The sequence below is a fragment of the Procambarus clarkii genome, unplaced genomic scaffold, assembly GCF_040958095.1.
Source record: "Procambarus clarkii isolate CNS0578487 unplaced genomic scaffold, FALCON_Pclarkii_2.0 HiC_scaffold_110, whole genome shotgun sequence".
In the NCBI taxonomy this organism is placed as follows: domain Eukaryota; kingdom Metazoa; phylum Arthropoda; class Malacostraca; order Decapoda; family Cambaridae; genus Procambarus; species Procambarus clarkii.
In genome coordinates, this window is record NW_027189143.1 from 2,554,059 (window position 1) to 2,566,402 (window position 12,344).

A 12,344-nucleotide genomic window follows, 5' to 3' on the forward strand; every position below is an offset into this window, starting at 1 on the left:
ATGGGTGGTGGGGTGGTTAGTGATGGATGGTGAGGTGGTTAGTGAGTGATGGGTGGTGAGGTGGTTAGTGATGGGTGGTGGGTTGGTTATTGATGGGTGGTGGGGTGGTTAGTGAGTGATGGGTGGTGAGGTGGTTTGTGATGGGTGGTGGGGTGGTTAGTGATGGGTGGTGGGGTGGTTAGTGATTGATGGGTGGTGGGGTGGTTTGTGATGGGTGGTGTGGTGGTTAGTGAGTGATGGGTGGTGAGGTGGTTAGTGATGGGTGGTGGGGTGGTTAGTGATGGGTGGTGGAGTGGTTAGTGAGTGATGGGTGGTGAGGTGGTTAGTGATGGGTGGCGGGGTGGTTAGTGATGGGTGGTGAGGTGGTTAGTGAGTGATGGGTGGTAGGGTGGTTAGTGAGTGATGGGTGCTGTGGTTAGTGAGTGATGGGTGGTGAGGTGGTTAGTGATGAGTGGTGGGGTGGTTAGTGAGTGATGGGTGGTGAGGTGTATAGTGAGTGATGGGTGGTGGGTGGGTAGTGAGTGATGGGTGGTGAGGTGGTTAGTGAGTGATGCGTAGCGGGGTGGTTAGTGAGTGATGGGTGGTGGGGTGGTTTGTGAGTGATGGGTGATGGGGTGGTTAGTGAGTGATGGGTGGTGGGGTGGTTAGTGAGTGAAGGGTGGTGGAGTGGTTAGTGATGAGTGGTGAGGTGGTTAGTGAGTGATGGGTGGTGAGGTGGTTAGTGATGGGTGGTGGGGTGGTTAATGATGGGTGGTGAGGTGGTGAGTGGGAGATGGGTGGTGAGGTGGTTAGTGATGGGTGGTGGGGTGGTTTGTGATGGGTGCTGAGGTGGTTAGTGAGTGATGGGTGGTGGGTGGTTAGTGAGTGGTGGTTGGTGGGGTGGTTAGCGAGTGATGGGTGGTGGGGTGGTTAGTGATGGGTGGTGAGGTGGTTAGTGAGCGATGGGTAGTGGGGTGGTTAGTGATGGGTGGTGGGGTGGTTATTGAGTGATGGGTGGTGAGGTGGTTAGTGAGTGATGGCTGGTGGGTGATTAGGGAGTGATGGTTGGTGGGGTGGTTATTGAGTGATGGGTGGTGGAGTGGTTAGTGATGGGTGGTGAGGTGGTTAGTGAGTGATGGGTGGTGAGGTGGTTAGTGATGGGTGGTGGGGTGGTTAGTGATGGGTGGTGGGGTGGTTAGTGATGGGTGGTGAGGTGGTTAGTGGGTGATGGGTGGTGAGGTGGTTAGTGATGGGTGATGGGGTGGTTAGTGATGGGTCGTGAGGTGGTTAGTGAGTGATGGGTGGTGGGGTGGGGTGGTTAATGATGGGTGGTGGGGTTTTTAGTGAGTGATGGGTGGTGAGGTGGTTAGTGAGTGATGGGTGGTGGGTGGTTAGTGATGGGTGGTGAGGTGGTTAGTGAGTGATGGGTGGTAGGGTGGTTAGTGAGTGATGGGTGCTGTGGTTAGTGAGTGATGGGTGGTGAGGTGGTTATTGATGAGTGGTGGGGTGGTTAGTGAGTGATGGGTGGTGAGGTGTATAGTGAGTGATGGGTGGTGGGTGGGTAGTGAGTGATGGGTGGTGAGGTGGTTAGTGAGAGATGCGTAGCGGGGTGGTTAGTGAGTGATGGGTGGTGGGGTGGTTTGTGAGTGATGGGTGATGGGGTGGTTAGTGATGGGTGGTGGGGTGGTTAGTGATGGGTCGTGAGGTGGTTAGTGAGTGATGGGTGGTGGGGTGGGGTGGTTAATGATGGGTGGTGGGGTTTTTAGTGAGTGATGGGTGGTGAGGTGGTTAGTGAGTGATGGGTGGTGGGTGGTTAGTGAGTGATGGTTGGTGGTGTGGTTAGTGAGTGATGGGTGGTGAGGTGGTTAGTGAGTGATGGGTGGTGAGGTGGTTAGTGAGTGATGTGTGGTGGGGTGGTTAGTGAGTGATGGGTGGTGGGGTGGTTAGTGATGGGTGGTGGGGTGGTTAGTGAGTGATGGGTGGTGGGGTGGTTAGTGAGTGATGTGTGGTGGGGTGGTTAGTGAGTGATGGGTGGTGGAGTGGTTAGTGATGAGTGGTGAGGTGGTTAGTGAGTGATGGGTGGTGAGGTGGTTAGTGATGGGTGGTGGGGTGGTTAATGATGGGTGGTGAGGTGGTGATTGGGAGATGGGTGGTGAGGTGGTTAGTGATGGGTGGTGGGGTGGTTTGTGATGGGTGCAGAGGTGGTTAGTGAGTGATGGGTGGTGGGTGGTTAGTGAGTGGTGGTTGGTGGGGTGGTTAGCGAGTGATGGGTGGTGGGGTGGTTAGTGATGGGATGTGAGGTGGTTAGTGAGTGATGGGTGGTGGGGTGGTTAATGATGGGTGGTGGGGTGGTCAGTGAGTGATGGGTGGTGAGGTGATTAGTGAGTGATGGGTGGTGGGTGGTTAGTGAGTGATGGTTGGTGGGGTGGTTAGTGAGTGATGGGTGGTGGGGTGGTTAGTGATGGGTGGTTAGTGATGGATGGTGGGGTTGTTAGTGAGTCATGGGTGGTGAGGTGGTTAGTGATGGGTGGTGGGGAGGTTAGTGAGTCATGGGTGGTGGGGTGGTTAGTGATGGGTGGTGGAGTGGTTAGTGAGTGATGGGTGGTGAGGTGGTTAGTGATGGGTGGCGGGGTGGTTAGTGATGGGTGGTGAGGTGGTTAGTGAGTGATGGGTGGTAGGGTGGTTAGTGAGTGATGGGTGCTGTGGTTAGTGAGTGATGGGTGGTGAGGTGGTTAGTGATGAGTGGTGGGGTGGTTAGTGAGTGATGGGTGGTGAGGTGTATAGTGAGTGATGGGTGGTGGGTGGGTAGTGAGTGATGGGTGGTGAGGTGGTTAGTGAGTGATGCGTAGCAGGGTGGTTAGTGAGTGATGGGTGGTGGGGTGGTTTGTGAGTGATGGGTGATGGGGTGGTTAGTGAGTGATGGGTGGTGGGGTGGTTAGTGAGTGAAGGGTGGTGGAGTGGTTAGTGATGAGTGGTGAGGTGGTTAGTGAGTGATGGGTGGTGAGGTGGTTAGTGATGGGTGGTGGGGTGGTTAATGATGGGTGGTGAGGTGGTGAGTGGGAGATGGGTGGTGAGGTGGTTAGTGATGGGTGGTGGGGTGGTTTGTGATGGGTGCTGAGGTGGTTAGTGAGTGATGGGTGGTGGGTGGTTAGTGAGTGGTGGTTGGTGGGGTGGTTAGCGAGTGATGGGTGGTGGGGTGGTTAGTGATGGGTGGTGAGGTGGTTAGTGAGCGATGGGTAGTGGGGTAGTTAGTGATGGGTGGTGGGGTGGTTATTGAGTGATGGGTGGTGAGGTGGTTAGTGAGTGATGGCTGGTGGGTGATTAGGGAGTGATGGTTGGTGGGGTGGTTATTGAGTGATGGGTGGTGGAGTGGTTAGTGATGGGTGGTGAGGTGGTTAGTGAGTGATGGGTGGTGAGGTGGTTAGTGATGGGTGGTGGGGTGGTTAGTGATGGGTGGTGGGGTGGTTAGTGATGGGTGGTGAGGTGGTTAGTGGGTGATGGGTGGTGAGGTGGTTAGTGATGGGTGATGGGGTGGTTAGTGATGGGTCGTGAGGTGGTTAGTGAGTGATGGGTGGTGGGGTGGGGTGGTTAATGATGGGTGGTGGGGTTTTTAGTGAGTGATGGGTGGTGAGGTGGTTAGTGAGTGATGGGTGGTGGGTGGTTAGTGATGGGTGGTGAGGTGGTTAGTGAGTGATGGGTGGTAGGGTGGTTAGTGAGTGATGGGTGCTGTGGTTAGTGAGTGATGGGTGGTGAGGTGGTTAGTGATGAGTGGTGGGGTGGTTAGTGAGTGATGGGTGGTGAGGTGTATAGTGAGTGATGGGTGGTGGGTGGGTAGTGAGTGATGGGTGGTGAGGTGGTTAGTGAGAGATGCGTAGCGGGGTGGTTAGTGAGTGATGGGTGGTGGGGTGGTTTGTGAGTGATGGGTGATGGGGTGGTTAGTGATGGGTGGTGGGGTGGTTAGTGATGGGTCGTGAGGTGGTTAGTGAGTGATGGGTGGTGGGGTGGGGTGGTTAATGATGGGTGGTGGGGTTTTTAGTGAGTGATGGGTGGTGAGGTGGTTAGTGAGTGATGGGTGGTGGGTGGTTAGTGAGTGATGGTTGGTGGTGTGGTTAGTGAGTGATGGGTGGTGAGGTGGTTAGTGAGTGATGGGTAGTGAGGTGGTTAGTGAGTGATGTGTGGTGGGGTGGTTAGTGAGTGATGGGTGGTGGGGTGGTTAGTGATGGGTGGTGGGGTGGTTAGTGAGTGATGGGTGGTGGGGTGGTTAGTGAGTGATGTGTGGTGGGGTGGTTAGTGAGTGATGGGTGGTGGAGTGGTTAGTGATGAGTGGTGAGGTGGTTAGTGAGTGATGGGTGGTGAGGTGGTTAGTGATGGGTGGTGGGGTGGTTAATGATGGGTGGTGAGGTGGTGAGTGGGAGATGGGTGGTGAGGTGGTTAGTGATGGGTGGTGGGGTGGTTTGTGATGGGTGCAGAGGTGGTTAGTGAGTGATGGGTGGTGGGTGGTTAGTGAGTGGTGGTTGGTGGGGTGGTTAGCGAGTGATGGGTGGTGGGGTGGTTAGTGATGGGATGTGAGGTGGTTAGTGAGTGATGGGTGGTGGGGTGGTTAATGATGGGTGGTGGGGTGGTCAGTGAGTGATGGGTGGTGAGGTGATTAGTGAGTGATGGGTGGTGGGTGGTTAGTGAGTGATGGTTGGTGGGGTGGTTAGTGAGTGATGGGTGGTGGGGTGGTTAGTGATGGGTGGTTAGTGATGGATGGTGGGGTTGTTAGTGAGTCATGGGTGGTGAGGTGGTTAGTGATGGGTGGTGGGGTGGTTAGTGAGTCATGGGTGGTGGGGTGGTTAGTGATGGGTGGTGAGGTGGTTAGTGAGTGATGGGTGGTGGGTGGTTAGTGATGGGTGGTGGGGTGGTTAGTGATGAGTGGTGAGTGGTGAAGTGGTTAGTGAGTGACGGGTGGTGGGTGGTTAGTGATGGGTGGTGTGGTGGTTAGTGAGGGGTGGTGGGTGGTGGGGTCGTTAGTGAGTGATGGGTGGTGGGGTGGTTAGTGATGGGTGGTGAGGTGGTTAGTGAGTGATGGGTGGTGAGGTGGTTAGTGATGGGTGGTGGGTTGGTTATTGATGGGTGGTGGGGTGGTTAGTGAGTGATGGGTGGTGAGGTGGTTTGTGATGGGTGGTGGGGTGGTTAGTGACGGGTGGTGGGGTGGTTAGTGATTGATGGGTGGTGGGGTGGTTTGTGATGGGTGGTGTGGTGGTTAGTGAGTGATGGGTGGTGAGGTGGTTAGTGATGGGTGGTGGGGTGGTTAGTGATGGGTGGTGGAGTGGTTAGTGAGTGATGGGTGGTGAGGTGGTTAGTGATGGGTGGTGGGTTGGTTATTGATGGGTGGTGGGGTGGTTAGTGAGTGATGGGTGGTGAGGTGGTTTGTGATGGGTGGTGGGGTGGTTAGTGATGGGTGGTGGGGTGGTTAGTGATTGATGGGTGGTGGGGTGGTTTGTGATGGGTGGTGTGGTGGTTAGTGAGTGATGGGTGGTGAGGTGGTTAGTGATGGGTGGTGGGGTGGTTAGTGATGGGTGGTGGAGTGGTTAGTGAGTGATGGGTGGTGAGGTGGTTAGTGATGGGTGGTGGGGTGGTTAGTGATGGGTGGTGAGGTGGTTAGTGAGTGATGGGTGGTGGGGTGGTTAGTGAGTGATGGGTGCTGTGGTTAGTGAGTGATGGGTGGTGAGGTGGTTAGTGATGAGTGGTGGGGTGGTTAGTGAGTGATGGGTGGTGAGGTGTATAGTGAGTGATGGGTGGTGGGTGGGTAGTGAGTGATGGGTGGTGAGGTGGTTAGTGAGTGATGCGTAGCAGGGTGGTTAGTGAGTGATGGGTGGTGGGGTGGTTTGTGAGTGATGGGTGATGGGGTGGTTAGTGAGTGATGGGTGGTGGGGTGGTTAGTGAGTGATGGGTGGTGGAGTGGTTAGTGATGAGTGGTGAGGTGGTTAGTGAGTGATGGGTGGTGAGGTGGTTAGTGATGGGTGGTGGGGTGGTTTGTGATGGGTGCTGAGGTGGTTAGTGAGTGATGGGTGGTGGGTGGTTAGTGAGTGGTGGTTGGTGGGGTGGTTAGCGAGTGATGGGTGGTGGGGTGGTTAGTGATGGGTGGTGAGGTGGTTAGTGAGTGATGGGTAGTGGGGTGGTTAGTGATGGGTGGTGGGGTGGTTAATGAGTGATGGGTGGTGAGGTGGTTAGTGAGTGATGGGTAGTGGGGTGGTTAGTGATGGGTGGTGGGGTGGTTAATGAGTGATGGGTGGTGAGGTGGTTAGTGAGTGATGGCTGGTGGGTGGTTAGGGAGTGATGGTTGGTGGGGTGGTTAGTGATGGGTGGTGAGGTGGTTAGTGGGTGATGGGTGGTGAGGTGGTTAGTGATGGGTGATGGGGTGGTTAGTGATGGGTCGTGAGGTGGTTAGTGAGTGATGGGTGGTGGGGTGGGGTGGTTAATGATGGGTGGTGGGGTTTTTAGTGAGTGATGGGTGGTGAGGTGGTTAGTGAGTGATGGGTGGTGGGTGGTTAGTGATGGGTGGTGAGGTGGTTAGTGAGTGATGGGTGGTAGGGTGGTTAGTGAGTGATGGGTGCTGTGGTTAGTGAGTGATGGGTGGTGAGGTGGTTAGTGATGAGTGGTGGGGTGGTTAGTGAGTGATGGGTGGTGAGGTGTATAGTGAGTGATGGGTGGTGGGTGGGTAGTGAGTGATGGGTGGTGAGGTGGTTAGTGAGTGATGCGTAGCGGGGTGGTTAGTGAGTGATGGGTGGTGGGGTGGTTTGTGAGTGATGGGTGATGGGGTGGTTAGTGATGGGTGGTGGGGTGGTTAGTGATGGGTCGTGAGGTGGTTAGTGAGTGATGGGTGGTGGGGTGGGGTGGTTAATGATGGGTGGTGGGGTTTTTAGTGAGTGATGGGTGGTGAGGTGGTTAGTGAGTGATGGGTGGTGGGTGGTTAGTGAGTCACTCGCTAACCACCTCACCACCCTGATGGGTGGTGAGGTGGTTAGTGAGTGATGGGTGGTAGGGTGGTTAGTGAGTGATGGGTGCTGTGGTTAGTGAGTGATGGGTGGTGAGGTGGTTAGTGATGAGTGGTGGGGTGGTTAGTGAGTGATGGGTGGTGAGGTGTATATAGTGAGTGATGGGTGGTGGGTGGGTAGTGAGTGATGGGTGGTGAGGTGGTTAGTGAGTGATGCGTAGCGGGGTGGTTAGTGAGTGATGGGTGGTGGGGTGGTTTGTGAGTGATGGGTGATGGGGTGGTTTGTGATGGGTGGTGGGGTGGTTAGTGATGGGTCGTGAGGTGGTTAGTGAGTGATGGGTGGTGGGGTGGGGTGGTTAATGATGGGTGGTGGGGTTTTTAGTGAGTGATGGGTGGTGGTGTGGTTAGTGAGTGATGGGTGGTGAGGTGGTTAGTGAGTGATGGGTGGTGAGGTGGTTAGTGAGTGATGTGTGGTGGGGTGGTTAGTGAGTGATGGGTGGTGGGGTGGTTAGTGATGGGCGGTGGGGTGGTTAGTGAGTGATGGGTGGTGGGGTGGTTAGTGAGTGATGTGTGGTGGGGTGGTTAGTGAGTGATGGGTGGTGGAGTGGTTAGTGATGAGTGGTGAGGTGGTTAGTGAGTGATGGGTGGTGAGGTGGTTAGTGATGGGTGGTGGGGTGGTTAATGATGGGTGGTGAGGTGGTGAGTGGGAGATGGGTGGTGAGGTGGTTAGTGATGGCTGGTGGGGTGGTTTGTGATGGGTGCAGAGGTGGTTAGTGAGTGATGGGTGGTGGGTGGTTAGTGAGTGGTGGTTGGTGGGGTGGTTAGCGAGTGATGGGTGGTGGGGTGGTTAGTGATGGGTTGTGAGGTGGTTAGTGAGTGATGGGTGGTGGGGTGGTTAATGATGGGTGGTGGGGTGGTCAGTGAGTGATGGGTGGTGAGGTGATTAGTGAGTGATGGGTGGTGGGTGGTTAGTGAGTGATGGTTGGTGGGGTGGTTAGTGAGTGACGGGTGGTGAGGTGGTTAGTGAGTGATGGGTGGTGAGGTGGATAGTGAGTGATGTGTGGTGGGGTGGTTAGTGAGTGATGGGTGGTGGGGTGGTTAGTGATGGGTGGTTAGTGATGGATGGTGGGGTGGTTAGTGAGTCATAGGTGGTGAGGTGGTTACTGAGTGATGTGTGGTGGGGTGGTTAGTGAGTCATGGGTGGTGGGGTGGTTAGTGATGGGTGGTGAGGTGGTTAGTGAGTGATGGGTGGTGGGTGGTTAGTGATGGGTGGTGGGGTGGTTAGTGATGAGTGGTGAGTGGTGAAGTGGTTAGTGAGTGACGGGTGGTGGGTGGTTAGTGATGGGTGGTGTGGTGGTTAGTGAGGGGTGGTGGGTGGTGGGGACGTTAGTGAGTGATGGGTGGTGGGGTGGTTAGTGATGGGTGGTGAGGTGGTTAGTGAGTGATTGGTGGTGAGGTGGTTAGTGATGGGTGGTGGGTTGGTTATTGATGGGTGGTGGGGTGGTTAGTGAGTGATGGGTGGTGAGGTGGTTTGTGATTGGTGGTGGGGTGGTTAGTGATGGGTGGTGGGGTGGTTAGTGATTGATGGGTGGTGGGGTGGTTTGTGATGGGTGGTGTGGTGGTTAGTGAGTGATGGGTGGTGAGGTGGTTAGTGATGGGTGGTGGGGTGGTTAGTGATGGGTGGTGGAGTGGTTAGTGAGTGATGGGTGGTGAGGTGGTTAGTGATGGGTGGTGGGTTGGTTATTGATGGGTGGTGGGGTGGTTAGTGAGTGATGGGTGGTGAGGTGGTTTGTGATGGGTGGTGGGGTGGTTAGTGATGGGTGGTGGGGTGGTTAGTGATTGATGGGTGGTGGGGTGGTTTGTGATGGGTGGTGTGGTGGTTAGTGAGTGATGGGTGGTGAGGTGGTTAGTGATGGGTGGTGGGGTGGTTAGTGATGGGTGGTGGAGTGGTTAGTGAGTGATGGGTGGTGAGGTGGTTAGTGATGGGTGGTGGGGTGGTTAGTGATGGGTGGTGAGGTGGTTAGTGAGTGATGGGTGGTAGGGTGGTTAGTGAGTGATGGGTGCTGTGGTTAGTTAGTGATGGGTGGTGAGGTGGTTAGTGATGAGTGGTGGGGTGGTTAGTGAGTGATGGGTGGTGAGGTGTATAGTGAGTGATGGGTGGTGGGTGGGTAGTGAGTGATGGGTGGTGAGGTGGTTAGTGAGTGATGCGTAGCAGGGTGGTTAGTGAGTGATGGGTGGTGGGGTGGTTTGTGAGTGATGGGTGATGGGGTGGTTAGTGAGTGATGGGTGGTGGGGTGGTTAGTGAGTGATGGGTGGTGGAGTGGTTAGTGATGAGTGGTGAGGTGGTTAGTGAGTGATGGGTGGTGAGGTGGTTAGTGATGGGTGGTGGGGTGGTTATTGATGGGTGGTGAGGTGGTGAGTGGGAGATGGGTGGTGAGGTGGTTAGTGATGGGTGGTGGGGTGGTTTGTGATGGGTGCTGAGGTGGTTAGTGAGTGATGGGTGGTGGGTGGTTAGTGAGTGGTGGTTGGTGGGGTGGTTAGCGAGTGATGGGTGGTGGGGTGGTTAGTGATGGGTTGTGAGGTGGTTAGTGAGTGATGGGTAGTGGGGTGGTTAGTGATGGGTGGTGGGGTGGTTAGTGAGTGATGGGTGGTGAGGTGTATAGTGAGTGATGGGTGGTGGGTGGGTAGTGAGTGATGGGTGGTGAGGTGGTTAGTGAGTGATGCGTAGCGGGGTGGTTAGTGAGTGATGGGTGGTGGGGTGGTTTGTGAGTGATGGGTGATGGGGTGGTTAGTGATGGGTGGTGGGGTGGTTAGTGATGGGTCGTGAGGTGGTTAGTGAGTGATGGGTGGTGGGGTGGGGTGGTTAATGATGGGTGGTGGGGTTTTTAGTGAGTGATGGGTGGTGAGGTGGTTAGTGAGTGATGGGTGGTGGGTGGTTAGTGAGTGATGGTTGGTGGTGTGGTTAGTGAGTGTTGGGTGGTGAGGTGGTTAGTGAGTGATGGGTGGTGAGGTGGTTAGTGAGTGATGTGTGGTGGGGTGGTTAGTGAGTGATGGGTGGTGGGGTGGTTAGTGATGGGTGGTGGGGTGGTTAGTGAGTGATGGGTGGTGGGGTGGTTAGTGAGTGATGTGTGGTGGGGTGGTTAGTGAGTGATGGGTGGTGGAGTGGTTAGTGATGAGTGGTGAGGTGGTTAGTGAGTGATGGGTGGTGAGGTGGTTAGTGATGGGTGGTGGGGTGGTTAATGATGGGTGGTGAGGTGGTGAGTGGGAGATGGGTGGTGAGGTGGTTAGTGAGTGATGGGTGGTGAGGTGGTTAGTGATGGGTGGTGGGGTGGTTAATGATGGGTGGTGAGGTGGTGAGTGGGAGATGGGTGGTGAGGTGGTTAGTGATGGGTGGTGGGGTGGTTTGTGATGGGTGCAGAGGTGGTTAGTGAGTGATGGGTGGTGGGTGGTTAGTGAGTGGTGGTTGGTGGGGTGGTTAGCGAGTGATGGGTGGTGGGGTGGTTAGTGATGGGTTGTGAGGTAGTTAGTGAGTGATGGGTGGTGGGGTGGTTAATGATGGGTGGTGGGGTGGTCAGTGAGTGATGGGTGGTGAGGTGATTAGTGAGTGATGGGTGGTGGGTGGTTAGTGAGTGATGGTTGGTGGGGTGGTTAGTGAGTGACGGGTGGTGAGGTGGTTAGTGAGTGATGGGTGGTGAGGTGGATAGTGAGTGATGTGTGGTGGGGTGGTTAGTGAGTGATGGGTGGTGGGGTGGTTAGTGATGGGTGGTTAGTGATGGATGGTGGGGTGGTTAGTGAGTCATGTGTGGTGAGGTGGTTACTGAGTGATGTGTGGTGGGGTGGTTAGTGAGTCATGGGTGGTGGGGTGGTTAGTGTTGGGTGGTGAGGTGGTTAGTGAGTGATGGGTGGTGGGTGGTTAGTGATGGGTGGTGGGGTGGTTAGTGATGAGTGGTGAGTGGTGAAGTGGTTAGTGAGTGACGGATGGTGGGTGGTTAGTGATGGGTGGTGTGGTGGTTAGTGAGGGGTGGTGGGTGGTGGGGTCGTTAGTGAGTGATGGGTGGTGGGGTGGTTAGTGATGGGTGGTGAGGTGGTTAGTGAGTGATGGGTGGTGAGGTGGTTAGTGATGGGTGGTGGGTTGGTTATTGATGGGTGGTAGGGTGGTTAGTGAGTGATGGGTGATGAGGTGGTTTGTGATGGGTGGTGGGGTGGTTAGTGATGGGTGGTGGGGTGGTTAGTGATTGATGGGTGGTGGGGTGGTTTGTGATGGGTGGTGTGGTGGTTAGTGAGTGATGGGTGGTGAGGTGGTTAGTGATGGGTGGTGGGGTGGTTAGTGATGGGTGGTGGAGTGGTTAGTGAGTGATGGGTGGTGAGGTGGTTAGTGATGGGTGGTGGGTTGGTTATTGATGGGTGGTGGGGTGGTTTGTGAGTGATGGGTGGTGAGGTGGTTTGTGATGGGTGGTGGGGTGGTTAGTGATGGGTGGTGGGGTGGTTAGTGATTGATGGGTGGTGGGGTGGTTTGTGATGGGTGGTGTGGTGGTTAGTGAGTGATGGGTGGTGAGGTGGTTAGTGATGGGTGGTGGGGTGGTTAGTGATGGGTGGTGGAGTGGTTAGTGAGTGATGGGTGGTGAGGTGGTTAGTGATGGGTGGTGGGGTGGTTAGTGATGGGTGGTGAGGTGGTTAGTGAGTGATGGGTGGTAGGGTGGTTAGTGAGTGATGGGTGCTGTGGTTAGTGAGTGATGGGTGGTGAGGTGGTTAGTGATGAGTGGTGGGGTGGTTAGTGAGTGATGGGTGGTGAGGTGAATAGTGAGTGATGGGTGGTGGGTGGGTAGTGAGTGATGGGTGGTGAGGTGGTTAGTGAGTGATGCGTAGCAGGGTGGTTAGTGAGTGATGGGTGGTGGGGTGGTTTGTGAGTGATGGGTGGTGGAGTGGTTAGTGATGAGTGGTGAGGTGGTTAGTGAGTGATGGGTGGTGAGGTGGTTAGTGATGGGTGGTGGGGTGGTTAATGATGGGTGGTGAGGTGGTGAGTGGGAGATGGGTGGTGAGGTGGTTAGTGATGGGTGGTGGGGTGGTTTGTGATGGGTGCTGAGGTGGTTAGTGAGTGATGGGTGGTGGGTGGTTAGTGAGTGGTGGTTGGTGGGGTGGTTAGCGAGTGATGGGTGGTGGGGTGGTTAGTGATGGGTGGTGAGGTGGTTAGTGAGTGATGGGTAGTGGGTTGGTTAGTGATGGGTGGTGGGGAGGTTAATGAGTGATGGGTGGTGAGGTGGTTAATGAGTGATGGCTGGTGGGTGGTTAGGGAGTGATGGTTGGTGGGGTGGTTATTGAGTGATGGGTGGTGGAGTGGTTAGTGATGGGTGGTGAGGTGGTTAGTGAGTGATGGGTGGTGAGGTGG